The sequence below is a fragment of the Canis aureus genome, chromosome 9 (assembly GCF_053574225.1).
Source record: "Canis aureus isolate CA01 chromosome 9, VMU_Caureus_v.1.0, whole genome shotgun sequence".
NCBI classification, from domain to species: Eukaryota; Metazoa; Chordata; class Mammalia; order Carnivora; family Canidae; genus Canis; species Canis aureus.
The window spans coordinates 76,931,163-76,947,547 of record NC_135619.1 but is presented as its reverse complement, the minus strand read 5'-3'; the positions used below and the strand labels follow the sequence as shown (position 1 = coordinate 76,947,547).

At 43.7% G+C, this 16,385-nt stretch overlaps 1 pseudogene across 1 annotated transcript in view; it reads left to right on the top strand.

Annotated features, from left to right (window-relative positions):
- The window catches only part of LOC144319968 (immunoglobulin heavy variable 3-74 pseudogene), a 147,812-nt pseudogene that overhangs the window by 37,523 nt on the left and 93,904 nt on the right, over positions 1–16,385 (top strand). The gene's annotated exons all lie outside the window — the stretch shown is intronic.

Below are 16,385 nucleotides of genomic sequence, written 5' to 3'. Positions count from 1 at the left end.
CCCACCAAATTACCTAGATAACCTTCAAATCATCCTGAAAATCTACGAATTCCGCCTGAGAATTAAAGAGAGAACACCTGGAATGCAACAGTGAGAAGAGTTCGCGCTTATATCAAGGTAGGAAGATGGGAAAAAAGAAATAAAGAAACAAAGGCATCCAGGGGGGAGGAGCCCCACGAGGAGCCAGGCTAAGGCCGGGGTGAGTGTCCCCAGGACAGGAGAGCCCCGTCCTGGAGAAGAAGGAGCTGCACCGACCTTCCCGGGTGGAAAGGCGCCCGCAGGGAGTTAGAGCAGGACCCCAGGAGGGCGGGGATGCCCTCGGGCTCCCAGGGACACTAACAGACACCTGCGCACGCACAGGAGAGTGGGCCAAGCTCCCTAAGGGCTGCAGCGCACACAGCGGGACTTGGAGCAGCTCCGAGGGGCTCAGCCCGCGGCTCCACGGAGGCGGCTGCACAGCGGGGACCCCGAATCCAACAGCTCAGGCCCCGGAGCCCACAGCGCCGGGACACAGCCCGGGATCCGACCTCCCTCCGGGACAGGCAGAGGCCGGGAGGGCCAAGGACAGCAGGGACGCTCCTGCCCCGAGCTGAACAGATCAGCGGCCCTGCCCCGGAGCCTCCAGGCCCTGCAGATGGAGTGCTTCAGAGTCCTGTGGGGGCTGAATCCAGGTTTCCAGAGCTGCCGCAGCCACTGGGATTGTTCTTCCTGGGGCCTCACGAGGTAAACAACCCCCACTGAGCCCTGCACCAGGCAGGGGCTGAGCAGCCCCCCCAAGTGTTAACACCTGAAAATCAGCACAACAGGCCCCTCCACCAGAAGACCAGCTAGATGGACAAGTTCCAGGGGAAGTCAAGGGGCTTAAAGTATACAGAATCAGAAGATACTCCCCCGTGTTTTGTTTTGTTTTGTTTTGTTTTTAGCTTTTTGATTTTTTGCTTCCCCCACCCCTATTTTTCCTTTCTTTTTCTTTCTCTTTTTCTTCTCTTTTTTTCTTTTTTCTTTTTCTCTTTCCTTTCCTTCTTTCTCTCCTCTCTTTTTCTCCTTTTCCCAAGACAACTTGTTTTTGGCCATTCTTCACTGAGCAAAATGACTAGAAGGAAAACCTCACCTCAAAAGAAAGAATCAGAAAAAGTCCTCTCTCCCATACAGTTACAAAATCTGGATTACTATTCAATGTCAGAAAGCCCATTGAGAAGCACTATCATACAGCTACTGGTGGCTCTAGAAAAAAGCATAAAGGACTCAAGAGACTTCATGACTGCAAAATTTAGATCCAATCAGGCAGAAATTAAAAATCAATTGAATGAGATGCAATCCAAACCAGAAGTCCTAATGATGAGGGTTAACGAGGTGGAAGAATGAGTGAGTGACATAGAAGACAAGTTGATGGCAAAGAGGGAAACTGAGGAAAAAAGAGAGACAATTAAAAGACCATGAGGTTAGATAAGGGAAATAAACGACAGCCTGAGGAAGAAAAACCTACGTTTAATGATCCCGAGGGCGCCGAAAGGGCCAGAGGGCCAGAATATGTATTTGAACAAATCATAGCTGAAAACTTTCCTAATCTGGGAAGGGAAACAGGCATTCAGATCCAGGAAAGAGAGAGATCCCCCCTAAAATCAATAAAAACCTTTCAAAACCTCGACATTTAATAGTGAAGCTTGCAAATACTAAAGATAAAGAGAAAATCCTTAAAGCAGCAAGAGACAAGAAATCCCTGACTTTTATGGGGAGGAGTATTAGGGTAACAACAGACCTCTCCACAGAGACCTGGCAGGCCAAAAAGAGCTGGCAGGATATATTCAGGGTCCTAAATGAGAAGAACATGCAACCAAGAATACTTTATCCAGCAAGGCTCTCATTCAAAATGGAAGGAGAGATAAAGAGTTTCCAAGACAGGCAGGAACTGAAAGAATATGTGACCTCCAAACCAGCTCTGCAAGAAATTTTAAGGGGGACTCATAATTCCCTTCTTCTTTAAGAAGTTCAGTGGAACAATCCACAAAAACACAAAAACAAGGACTGAATAGATATCATGAAGACACTAAACTCATATCTGTCAATAGTAACTCTGAACGTGAATGGGCTTAATGACCCCATCAAAAGGTGCAGGGTTTCAGACTGGATAAAAGAGCAGGACCCATCTATTTGCTGTCTACAAGAGACTCATTTTAGACAGAAGGACACCTACAGCCTGAAAATAAAAGGTTGGAGAACCATTTACCATTCGAATGGTCCTCAAAAGAAAGCAGGGGTAGCCATTCTTATATCAGATAAACTAAATTTTACCCCGAAGACTGTAGTGAGAGATGAAGAGGGACACTATCTCATACTTAAAGGATCTATCCAACAAGAGGACTTAACAATCCTGAAAATATATGCCCCGAATGTGGGAGCTGCCAAATATTTAAACCAATTAATAACCAAAGTGAAGAAATACCTAGATAATAATACACTTATACTTGGTGACTTCAATATAGCACTTTCTACTCTCGATAGGTCTTCTAAGCACAACATCTCCAAAGAAACGAGAGCTTTAAATGATACACTGGACCAGATGGATTTCACAGATATCCACAGATATCTACAGAGCCGGGATCAAGTCCCACGTCAGGCTCTCTGCATAGAGCCTGCTTCTCCTTCTTCCTGTGTCTCTGCCTCCCTCTCTCTCTGTGTGTGTCTCTCATGAATGCATAAATAACATTTAAAAAAATAAAAATAAAAAAGAATTGAGTGGGGGAGGGCCTCCTGTGAGGAAGTAGGCTAAAGCTAGGTGGAGAAAGCCTCCAGGACAGGAAAGCCCAGTCCTGGAGAAGCAGGAGCCTCAAAAATCTGCACCGGATTCATCCTGGACAGAAAGGCACTTAGCAGGGAACTTGGACAGAACCGCAGGAGGGGCCATGGAGTACCCAGGTTCCGGGGTCTAGGCTTCCTCCCCATACAGCAGTTTCCATAACGTGGCTAGAATGAGACCCCTCTCCAGACACTGTATCTGCCTGTACCTGGACCTCAGACCTCCCAGAATCCAGAGGTGTGCAATGAATATCTGTAGTTTAATCCACTCAGCCCATGTATCATGTTCCACCAGGAGGCACAGGCTAAGACATTAGTGACACATGAACCAAATCACTGATGATTGGGTTTTTCCTGCTGCATTTGTTGTGATAAGTCCCTGATAAATTCCTTCCATGGGGTCAAGCATGGATTTCTCACTTCCTCCTGTCCAGAGGATGAACCTGTGGACACTCCTAGGTCTCTGTGAACAAGATCCAGTGGACACACGGAGGGAGAGCCTTTACACAGGGAGCAGGGGTCTGGGAGATTGTGGAGCATTAGTTTAAGGATGATGTTTTATCAGTGGTTCCAGAGGATGGGGATGTGCTGACCCTGTGAGACCTGAATCTGAGCACCACCGTCCAGATGCTGTTAGACTGATGGCTGTGAGGGTCAGGACAGCAGTTCCCTTCCTGCTTTCAGGATTCTTTCTTTGTCTGAGCATTTTTGTGAGTTTCAATATGAAATGCCTTGGAGAAGGTCAAATTTGTTGAATTTCATGAGAGTATCTGTGCTTCCTGGATGTTGATGTCTCTGTCCTTCCTGATTAGAGGGCTTTTCAGTAATTATTTCATCAAATAAACCTGCCACCATTTCTCACTCTTCATTTTCTGGGCCTCCTATCATAGGAATGTTATTGTTGAGGGGGGAGGAGCAAGATGGCGGAAGAGTAGGGTCTCCAAATCACCTGTCTCCTCCAAACTACCTAGAAAACCTTCAAATTATCCTGAAAATCTATGAATTCGGCCTGAGATTTAAAGAGAGACGAGCTGGAATGCTACAGTGAGAAGAGTTCACGCTTTTATCAAGGTAGGAAGACGGGGAAAAAGAAATAAAGAAACAAAGGCCTCCAAGGGGGAGGGGCCCCGCGAGGAGCCGGGCTGGGGCCGGGGCGAGTGTCCCCAGGACAGGAGAGCCCCGTCCCGGAGGAGCAGGAGCTGCACCGACCTTCCCGGGCGGAAAGGGGCTCCAGGGAGGTGGAGCAGGACCCGGGAGGGCAGGGATGCCCTCGGGTTCCCTGGGACAGTAACAGCAACTGCGTGCCCAGGAGAGTGCGCCGAGCTCCCTAAGGGCTGCAGCGCGCACGGCGGGACCCGGCGGGACCCGGAGCAGCTGAAGGGGCTCGGGCGGCGGCTCCGCGGAGGGGGCTGCGCGGCCCCGGGAGCAGCTCGGAGGGGCTCGGGCAGAGGAAGAGGCTCCGTGCAGAGGGGGCTGTGCGGCTCCAGGAGCAGCTCGGAGGGGCTTGGGCGGCAGCTCCGCGGAGGGGGCTGCGCGGCCCGGGAGCGCGAATCCAACAGCGCAGGCCCCGGAGCACAGGGCGCCGGGACACAGCCCAGGATCCGGCCGCCCCCGGGACAGGCAGAGGCCGGGAGGGCCCAGGACAGCGAGGACGCTCCTGCCCCAGCTGAGCAGATCAGCGGCCCCGCCCGGAGCCTCCAGGCCCTGCAGACGGAGTTCCTGCCGGAGCTGAATCCAGGTTTCCAGAGCTGCCCCGCCACTGGGGCTGTTCCTCCTGCGGCCTCACGGGGTAAACAACCCCCACCGAGCCCTGCACCAGGCAGGGGCACAGCAGCTCCCCCAACTGCTAACACCTGAAAACCAGCACAACAGGCCCCTCCCCCAGAACACCAGCTAGACGGACAACTTCCAGGAGAAGCCAAGGGACTTAAAGAACACAGAATCAGAAGATACTCCCCGGTGGTTCTTCTTTTGTTTGTTTTTGTTTTTGTTTTTGTTTTGTTTTGCTTTTTGATTTGTTTCCTTCCCCCACCCCCTTTTTTTCTCCTTTCTTTTTCTTTCTCTTTTTCTTCTTTTTTTTTTTTCGTTTTTTTTTCTTTTTCTTCCTTTTTTTTTTCTCTTTCTCTTTTCTTTCCTTCTTTCTCTCCTCTCTTTTTCTCTTTTTCCCAATACAACTTGCTTTTGGCCACTCTGCACTGAGCAAAATGACTAGAAGGAAAACCTCACCTCAAAAGAAAAAATCAGAAACAGTCCTCTCTCCCACAGAGTTACAAAATCTGGATTAAAATTCAATGTCAGAAAGCCAATTCAGAAGCACTATTATACAGCTACTGGTGGCTCTAGAAAAAAGTATAAAGGACTCAAGAGACTTCATGACTGCAGAATTTAGAGCTAATCAGGCAGAAATTAAAAATCAATTGAATGAGATGCAATCCAAACTAGAAGTCCTAACGACGAGGGTTAACGAGGTGGAAGAACGAGTGAGTGACCTAGAAGACAAGTTGATAGCAAAGAGGGAAACTGAGGAAAAAAGAGACAAACAATTAAAAGACCATGAAGATAGATTAAGGGAAATAAACGACAGCCTGAGGAAGAAAAACCTACGTTTAATTGGGGTTCCCGAGGGCGCCGAAAGGGACAGAGGGCCAGAATATGTATTTGAACAAATTCTAGCTGAAAACTTTCCTAATCTGGGAAGGGAAACGGGCATTCAGATCCAGGAAATAGAGAGATCCCCCCCTAAAATCAATAAAAACCGTTCAACACCTCGACATTTAATTGTGAAGCTTGCAAATTCCAAAGATAAGGAGAAGATCCTTAAAGCAGCAAGAGACAAGAAATCCCTGACTTTTATGGGGAGGAGTATTAGGGTAACAGCAGACCTCTCCACAGAGACCTGGCAGGCCAGAAAGGGCTGGCAGGATATATTCAGGGTCCTAAAGGAGAAGAACATGCAACCAAGAATACTTTATCCAGCAAGGCTCTCATTCAAAATGGAAGGAGAGATAAAGAGCTTCCAAGACAGGCAGCAACTAAAAGAATATGTGACCTTCAAACCAGCTCTGCAAGAAATTTTAAGGGGGCCTCTTAAAATTCCCCTTTAAGAAGAAGTTCAGTGGAACAGTCCACAAAAACAAAGACTGAATAGATATCATGATGACACTAAACTCATATCTCTCAATAGTAACTCTGAATGTGAACGGGCTTAATGACCCCATCAAAAGGCGCAGGGTTTCAGACTGGATAAAAAAGCAGGACCCATCTATTTGCTGTCTACAAGAGACTCATTTTAGACAGAAGGACACCTACAGCCTGAAAATAAAAGGTTGGAGAACCATTTACCATTCGAATGGTCCTCAAAAGAAAGCAGGGGTAGCCATCCTTATATCAGATAAACTAAAATTTACCCCAAAGACTGTAGTGAGAGATGAAGAGGGACACTATATCATACTTAAAGGATCTATTCAACAAGAGGACTTAACAATCCTCAATATATATGCTCCGAATGTGGGAGCTGCCAAATATATAAATCAATTATTAACCAAAGTGAAGAAATACTTAGATAATAATACACTTATACTTGGTGACTTCAATCTAGCTCTTTCTATACTCGATAGGTCTTCTAAGCACAACATCTCCAAAGAAACGAGAGCTTTAAATGATACACTGGACCAGATGGATTTCACAGATATCTACAGAACTTTACATCCAAACTCAACTGAATACACATTCTTCTCAAGTGCACATGGAACTTTCTCCAGAATAGACCACATATTGGGTCACAAATCGGGTCTGAACCGATACCAAAAGATTGGGATTGTCCCCTGCATATTCTCGGACCATAATGCCTTGAAATTAGAACTAAATCACAACAAGAAGTTTGGAAGGACCTCAAACACATGGAGGTTAAGGACCATCCTGCTAAAAGATAAAAGGGTCAACCAGGAAATTAAGGAAGAATTAAAAAGATTCATGGAAACTAATGAGAATGAAGATACAACCGTTCAAAATCTTTGGGATGCAGCAAAAGCAGTCCTAAGGGGGAAATACATCGCAATACAAGCATCCACTCAAAAACTGGAAAGAACTCAAATACAAAAGCTAACCTTACACATAAAGGAGCTAGAGAAAAAACAGCAAATAGATCCTACACCCAAGAGAAGAAGGGAGTTAATAAAGATTCGAGCAGAACTCAACGAAATCGAGACCAGAAGAACTGTGGAACAGATCAACAGAACCAGGAGTTGGTTCTTTGAAAGAATTAATAAGATAGATAAACCATTAGCCAGCCTTATTAAAAAGAAGAGAGAGAAGACTCAAATTAATAAAATCATGAATGAGAAAGGAGAGATCACTACCAACACCAAGGAAATACAAACGATTTTAAAAACATATTATGAACAGCTATACGCCAATAAATTAGGCAATCTAGAAGAAATGGACGCATTCCTGGAAAGCCACAAACTACCAAAACTGGAACAGGAAGAAATAGAAAACCTGAACAGGCCAATAACCAGGGAGGAAATTGAAGCAGTCATCAAAAACCTCCCAAGACACAAGAGTCCAGGGCCAGATGGCTTCCCAGGAGAATTTTATCAAACGTTTAAAGAAGAAATCATACCTATTCTCCTAAAGCTGTTTGGAAAGATAGAAAGAGATGGAGTACTTCCAAATTCGTTCTATGAAGCCAGCATCACCTTAATTCCAAAGCCAGACAAAGACCCCGCCAAAAAGGAGAATTACAGACCAATATCCCTGATGAACATGGATGCAAAAATTCTCAACAAGATACTGGCCAATAGGATCCAACAGCACATTAAGAAAATTATTCACCATGACCAAGTAGGATTTATCCCTGGGACACAAGGCTGGTTCAACACCCGTAAAACAATCAATGTGATTCATCATATCAGCAAGAGAAAAACCAAGAACCATATGATCCTCTCATTGGATGCGGAGAAAGCATTTGACAAAATACAGCATCCATTCCTGATTAAAACGCTTCAGAGTGTAGGGATAGAGAGAACATTCCTCGACATCTTAAAAGCCATCTATGAAAAGCCCACAGCAAATATCATTCTCAATGGGGAAGCACTGGGAGCCTTTCCCCTAAGATCAGGAACAAGACAGGGATGTCCACTCTCACCACTGCTATTCAACATAGTACTGGAAGTCCTAGCCTCAGCAATCAGACAACAAAAAGACATTAAAGGCATTCAAATTGGCAAAGAAGAAGTCAAACTCTCTCTCTTCGCCGATGACATGATACTCTACATAGAAAACCCAAAAGTCTCCACCCCAAGATTGCTAGAACTCATACAGCAATTCGGTAGCATGGCAGGATACAAAATCAATGCCCAGAAGTCAGTGGCATTTCTATACACTAACAATGAGACTGAAGAAAGAGAAATTAAGGAGTCAATCCCATTCACAATTGCACCCAAAAGCATAAGATACCTCGGAATAAACCTAACCAAAGATGTAAAGGATCTATACCCTCAAAACTATAGAACACTTCTGAAAGAAATTGAGGAAGACACAAAGAGATGGAAAAATATTCCATGCTCATGGATTGGCAGAATTAATATTGTGAAAATGTCAATGTTACCCAGGGCAATATACACGTTTAATGCAATCCCTATCAAAATACCATGGACTTTCTTCAGAGAGTTAGAACAAATTATTTTAAGATTTGTGTGGAATCAGAAAAGACCCCGAATAGCCAGGGGAATTTTAAAAAAGAAAACCATATCTGGGGGCATCACAATGCCAGATTTCAGGTAGTACTACAAAGCTGTGGTCATCAAGACAGTGTGGTACTGGCACAAAAACAGACACATAGATCAGTGGAACAGAATAAAGAATCCAGAAGTGGACCCTGAACTTTATGGGCAACTAATATTCGATAAAGGAGGAAAGACTATCCATTGGAAGAAAGACAGTCTCTTCAATAAATGGTGCTGGGAAAATTGGACATCCACATGCAGAAGAATGAAACTAGACCACTCTCTTTCACCATACACAAAGATAAACTCAAAATGGATGAAAGATCTAAATGTGAGACAAGATTCCATCAAAATCCTAGAGAAGAACACAGGCAACACCCTTTTTGAACTCGGCCATAGTAACTTCTTGCAAGATACATCCACAAAGGCAAAAGAAACAAAAGCAAAAATGAACTATTGGGACTTCATCAAGATAAGAAGCTTTTGCACAGCAAAGGATACAGTCAACAAAACTCAAAGACAACCTACAGAATGGGAGAAGATATTTGCAAATGACATATCAGATAAAGGGCTAGTTTCCAAGATCTATAAAGAACTTATTAAACTCAACACCAAAGAAACAAACAATCCAATCATGAAATGGGCAAAAGACATGAACAGAAATCTCACAGAGGAAGACATAGACATGGCCAACATGCATATGAGAAAATGCTCTGCATCACTTGCCATCAGGGAAATGCAAATCAAAACCACAATGAGATATCACCTCACACCAGTGAGAATGGGGCAAATTAACAAGGCAGGAAACAACAAATGTTGGAGAGGATGCGGAGAAAAGGGAACCCTCTTACACTGTTGGTGGGAATGTGAACTGGTGCAGCCACTCTGGAAAACTGTGTGGAGGTTCCTCAAAGAGTTAAAAATATACCTGCCCTATGACCCAGCAATTGCACTGTTGGGGATTTACCCCAAAGATACAAATGCAATGAAACGCCGGGACACCTGCACCCCGATGTTTCTAGCAGCAATGTCCACTATAGCCAAACTGTGGAAGGAGCCTCGGTGTCCAACGAAAGATGAATGGATAAAGAAGATGTGGTTTATGTATACAATGGAATATTACTCAGCTATTAGAAATGACAAATACCCACCATTTGCTTCAACGTGGATGGAACTGGAGGGTATTATGCTGAGTGAAGTAAGTCAGTCGGAGAAGGACAAACATTATATGTTCTCATTCATTTGGGGAATATAAATAATAGTGAAAGGGAAAATAAGGGAAGGGAGAAGAAATGTGTGGGAAATATCAGAAAGGGAGACAGAACGTAAAGACTGCTAACTCTGGGAAACGAACTAGGGGTGGTAGAAGGGGAGGAGGGCGGGGGGTGGGAGTGAATGTGTGACGGGCACTGGGTATTATTCTGTATGTTAGTAAATTGAACACTAATAAAAAAAAATAAAAAAATAAAAAAAAAGGAATGTTATTGTTTCATAAGTCACTGTTCCCTATGTCTACATTTAGGAACACTTACTTTGTTTCCCTCTACTGTTCTGTCATTATTTTCCACCATGTTATCTTCCATTTCCCCAATATGCTGTTCTTTCATCCGTCCTCCTTTTTTCCTGCATTTGGGACAACATTTCTGTAATAGCATTTTTAATTTGGGGCCTACAAGGGTTTATTTATTTTATCTCTACAGTAAGGGACTCTCGACTGTCTTCAATGTTTGTTCAATCCAGTTATATCTTCAAAAACACTGTTTTAGATTCCTGTCTGCTTTATCACCTGAGCACCTTTAACCAGGCATATTCTCAAGTGAGTAGATTTCTATGATGAATTAATAGAAGGAAATGAAATCTGAATGATTTTCCTCTTTGATGCTTATCCTACATTGTGGTAGCTTCAGGAAGTTGTCTTCCTCTCAGCCTCATACCCATCCCTACAGCTATATCTCCCCAACACAACACTCCACAACTCCTATGTTCCAGAACATGGTGATTTTCTACATGCAGACTAGCAGTTTTTGTTCTCTGAGTCCTCCAGTTGGTTTTTTATCAGCTCAGAATGACTCGATAAATATCCAGCTGTACTCAGGAATGAGGCAAGCCCAGGGTCCCATACCCATCTGCTATCTTAACTATTCCTCCCACATGCGATTGATAACAAAGAGGGTCTGAAGTAATAGAAGGATCAAATATGTATGACAGCTACAATCCTCATTTCGGTAACCAAACAAGAATAAAAACTATTAATTGACCTTCCTTCTTCATCTAATGATTACATATACTCTTTGATTTCAGCAACCCTTCAGCTTGTCACAACCCATTACCTGAGAGGGTGACCACACCTTCTTCCTGATGGGTCTCTGCTTGGTCTCTACTGTACAAAGTATTGCTACCTAGTTAGTGCTGTAACCCTGTCTTCAGAAGGAAATTTCACTCATCTATAAAACAAGCTGCTTTTGGGATGTGGAGATCATGATAGTCTACTGAGTTCCACCCTCAAGTGGTGCTTGAATAACTGCAGAACCATCTGTGAATGAGGCTCATACCATTTCTTCCTCTTTCAAATAATTGTAGGAATCTCCCTATGAGCTCATATGTGCAGGATATGAGAGAGACTGCAGTGGAGCAGGACTGGGGCTCATGAGGATTTGGAAGATCCTCAGTTCTCACATCGGATATGTGAGAACCAGGTTACCACATGTGATGTGATAAGCACAGGGTGTTACACTATATGCTGGCAAATTGAATTTAAATTAAGAAAAAATATGGTAAAAAAAAATTCCATCAGCCACTGCACATACTGCACGGACAACAACAGATTATTCCTTGTTTTAAATTGTCTTTTGCACTAATTTTTGATCACTTATTTCAGCCAACCTTAAAACTTCTTTTCTCTTTCGATACTTTTCATTTAAAAATAAAAATTAGTGGGCAGCCCAGGTGGCTCAGCGGTTTAGCGCCACCTTCAGCCCAGGGCCTGATGCTGGGGACGCAGGATGGAGTCCCATGTCGGGCTCCCTGCATGGAGCCTGCTTCTCCCTCTGCCTGTGTCTCTGCCTCTCTCTCTCCTCTCTGTGTTTCTCATGAATAAATAAACTCTTTTTAAAAAATAAATATTAGTGAAAGGGAATAAAAGGAAAGGAGAGAAAATGAGTGAAAATATCAGTGAGGGTGACAAAACATGAGAGACACCGAACTGTGGGAAATGAACAAGGAGTAGTGGAAGGGGAGGTGGGTGGGGGGTTGAGGTAACTGGGTGATGGGCACTGAGGGGGGCACTTGGCTGGATGAGCACAGGGTGTTATGCTATATGTTGGCAAATTGAACTCCAATAAAAAATTAAAAAAAAAATAAAAGCAGCCTTCCATCTGCAAAAATAAAAAAATAAATAAAAATATAAAAAGGAATATACTTTTAACTTCTCTAAGATAGTGTTAATTTTTTTTTAGACTTGTGTTGTCTTATTACTTTTCTGTTACCGGATATGAATTAAGTCCTTTTAGGGTCGATCATTTTAGCCTTTGGCTGTGATCTGGCCCTCCTTATTCCAACCTTTGAATATGTGGAACACCTGTTTACAATGCAAAGAATAAATTCCTGCTTTAAAATTAAAAACAAAAAAAGATTTTTGTGATAAATGCCTTGTGCATTATATCTTGAACCTCTAACTTGCACTCTGCCCTTTTATCTCACAATATCATAATCTTATATCCCTCTTTCCCCTGATCCAGCACTCCTATGGACTCAAGAGCTGATTTAATGTAGAAAGTCCATGGATTATGATACAATCAATATATGATTTTGCAGGAAGTAATGGTTGTTGCCTGAGTACTGTGCACATAATCTCCAGCAATAAGTGCCATAGGGAGGACAACTCTTGTCTCCAGTGACACTCGGGATCATGCAAGACATCAGAGGAGCTCGAAAGTGATAAGAATGGCAGGAATATTATTAGCACTGCTCTCTACCCACATGCAGTGAATGCTGATGCCAGTTGGAGGGTGTGGACTGCTGGCAGTCTTCCTGATGCACACGATCCATTCAGAGATGGAAACTCTTGTAACTTGACATATACAAGGAGCTCTCTGCTCATCCTGCAGGGTTATGGGGATCTATCTGGGAAAACCAAATACTTATTTGATCAGAAATTCCCCCTGAAAATTAATTCTTCCATCTTGACAGTTTCTCTATACCTCTACTTTCTTCCCTCTGTTAGAAAAGCCAGTTATGTTTTCTACTCCAGAAAGAAGTTTTATGAGGAAGAGATTACTTAGTGTACAGGGTATGGAGCTTCAGAGAGTGTCTCTAGTGTGTGCTGTGTGCACTGTGCCATTCTGTTGTGGTGTCTCTTTCCTTCATGTCAGGCATCTATACAGGTTCTCCCAGACTTCAGTGGGCAGTGTGTGGTCCGTGGTCAGAATATGGTGAGTTTTAATTGGGTGTGCTCTGCTCTGCTTGTTAAATGGGACCTGATACCACCTCCACTAGAAATTAGGCCCTGCAGAATTCTGTGGCAGGAGATGTGGGTGGGCAGGAGTGTAGCTGCTCTGGGAAACTGTATGGTGGAATTTCAAATAGGTAAAAGTATACCTACCCTGTGATCCAGCAAGAACACTACTGGGTATTTACCCTAAGAATACAAAAGTACTGAGATGCCTGGGTGGCTCAGCGATGGAGCACCTGCCTTCAGCTCAGGGCATGCTCCTGGCCTGGGGATCAAGTATTAAATCTGGCTCCTGAGAGGAACCTGCTTCTCCCTCAATGTGTCTGCCTCTCTGTGTCTCTCATGGATAAAAAAAAATAAATCTTTAAGAGAAAAATAATATGAAAATACTAATTCAAAGGGATACATGCACCTGGAAGTTTACAGCAGCATTATATACATTAGCTAAACTATGGAAATAATGCATAAATGCAATGAAATCTAATCCATTTGCAACTATGAGGATGGAAGTCACAAGTATAATGCTAAGTGACATGAGTCAGTCAGAGAAAGACAAACACTATATGATTTCAGTCATATGTTGAATTTAAGAAAGAAAACAAATAGGCAAAGGTAAAATGTTTTACATATACCAAGAAATAGCCCCTTCAGTGCAGAGAACAAAGTGATGCTCACCACATGGGAGGTAAGTGTGGGATGGGTGAACTGTCTGATGGGGATTAGGGAGTGTATTATTGTGCAGGACACATTGTGAGAACCCACATCTTGGGAGTGTCAGAAATCCTGGTGAGAGGAGAGCTGTGGGGGAGGGCTGAGGAGATGACAGGGACAAGGGTCCTTCTGACTTCCTCACACCAGTGAGTTAGGATTTTGGGACAAAGATAATGCTGTTGTGTGCACACCATTCTCTCTAGGAGGATTTGAAGTGATAGCTATACTGATAGAATGATACAGCCTAACACTTTGCACCAAGAAAAAAAGTTACCTTGTGTTAGGGATGGGATATCTGCAATCTCTATATGGACAGAAGGAGAGGATTCCCCTTGAGGCATCCTCTGGGAAGAGTTGGGAGGTGTCAGGCTCCAGAGTCTGGGACTGTAGATTTGTCATTAATAAGGTGGAATATCTCCCCCTTTTTTGAAATGTGACAGAGTGCTTGGGGAAAAGAGAGGATGTGAGCACCATGGATGAATTTCTCTGGCCCAGTCTCCAGTTGTGAGCACCACAACCATCCAATTCTTGTAGGATACTCATGAACTCATGGTCACAAGTCCTGGGCTGACAGATGTGCCGGGTTCAGTCTCAGTCTAGGTCAGCACATCATCTTTGCATTCCCCCCTTCAGTGCTGAGTTCCTGCAGAGACTCCACCCACCCAGCCAGGCTCATGGGTGTCCTTGACCCTGGGACACTCTTTGTGGTCACCACACCACAGGGGCAGTGGGGGAGACTTTAGGTATTGAGACACTCACAACCCAGCCTGTCATATTCCCTGTGATCACTGTGTCCAGTTATCACACGCATGGCTCAGGTCTACATCTGTTTATTCATCTACCCTCTGAAGGTATCTTTTTAATAAGTCTATTTTTGTTGGTGCTCAATTTGCCAACATATAGAATAACACCCAGTGCTCATCCCATCAAGTGCCCCCCTCAGTGCCAGTCACCCAGTTACCCCCACCCCCCAGTCACCCCAGTTACCCCCACCCTCCCCTTCCACCACCCCTAGTTCGTTTCCCAGAGTTAGGAGTCTCTCATGTTCTGTCTCCCTTTCTGATATTTCCCACTCATTTTTCTCCTTTCCCCTTTATTCCCTGTCACTATTTTTTATATTCCCCAAATTAATGAGTCCTTCTCCGATTGACTTCATTCACCATAATACCCTCCAGTTCCATCCACGTCAAAGCAAATGGTGGGTATTTGTCGTTTCTAATGGCTGAGGAATATCTCATTGTATACATAAACCACATCTTCTTTATCCATTCATCTTTCAATGGACACTGAGGCTCCTTCCACAGTTTGGCTATTGTGGACATCGCTGCCATAAATATTGGGGTGCAGGTGTCCCAGTGTTTCATTGCATCTGTATCTTTGGGGTAAATCCCCAGCAGTGCAATTGCTGGGTTGTCCTCTGGAGGTCTACATGAAGTCAACTTCATAGGCTGCAGTAAGTGCTGGCAGGGCTACACCTCTGCAGATGCTCTGGGATTCAGTCCATCCCTCCTTCATTCTAGAGCTGCACTCATTGTATTTTAAGGTCAAGATCCTTCCTATACCTTTACCAAGTGTAGACACTCAAGCATCAGTGGTCACATTACTACTTCTTCTCCAGGAGACTAACTAGCCCCTGTTACTTCTCATAAGAGCACTGGCATTAGCTGAGCAGCCATCCAGTTGCCCCAAAAAGGATATTCTTTTATTTTATGTCACTTAAGTCTACTTGACACACGTTACATGTTTCTGGAGTACAGCACATCAATAGGACAGAGTATAAGGTGGGCTATGCTCTTGGCAAGTGGAGCCACCAACGGGAAATAATATTAATTTTATGATCTCTAGATTAATGATATTTAGAAAAGCCCCTTATACAATTTAATAGGACATTCACAGTTTCCATCCTTTATCAGGACACCACAGTCTACCCTGGGACTCCACAGTCCACCCTGGGACTTCACATCCAGCCCCCACACTAATACATGTATCACATCCCTACAGCCCCTGAAGGTTAAGCCTAGGAATGCATAAACTCCAGCCCAAAATATGTCTAAATATCATCACTCCAAATACCCATGTCTCATCATCTGAAACACATATGGGCAGGACTCCTTTTAATGAGGACCCATGATACGTAAGAATAAGTTATCTGTTTCCAAAATGCCTGGTGGGGTGGACCATATCACCACTTGCAGTCACACACACTGCAAGGATCACATGGAGGCAATATAGGAGTGGACCATAGTTTCTTAGAGCAATTGGGATATAAATAATGAGGACAGGGACTTTCTGTATTTAGTGGCTTTATACTGCATCTCTGTCTCCACCATGGCTGTCTTCTTTCCTTTTTCAAGAAATGAGCCAATGTGTGAACATGAGTGTTTTACCAGCTTGCATTCTACTAGGAGGATTTGGCAGCCATTGGACATCACATATCTTGTCCTCTCTCTCCCCCAGCCAGCCCCACAAGGAAGTAATTCTACTTCTACTTATTCTTAAAAACTATATGGGGCACTTTTGCATGAATGGGGATTAATAGCTCTTTTTGATAAGGTCATTCCATAGCCACAATACAATAAGGAAATAAACATATTTGATTGAAGATACAAAATTAATAACTTTCACAAATTTGTCGTTTAGATTGCCCAGCATGGTTGTATATGTTTATTCCACTTTTCTACAGTCATGTGCTAAGGAAGAAG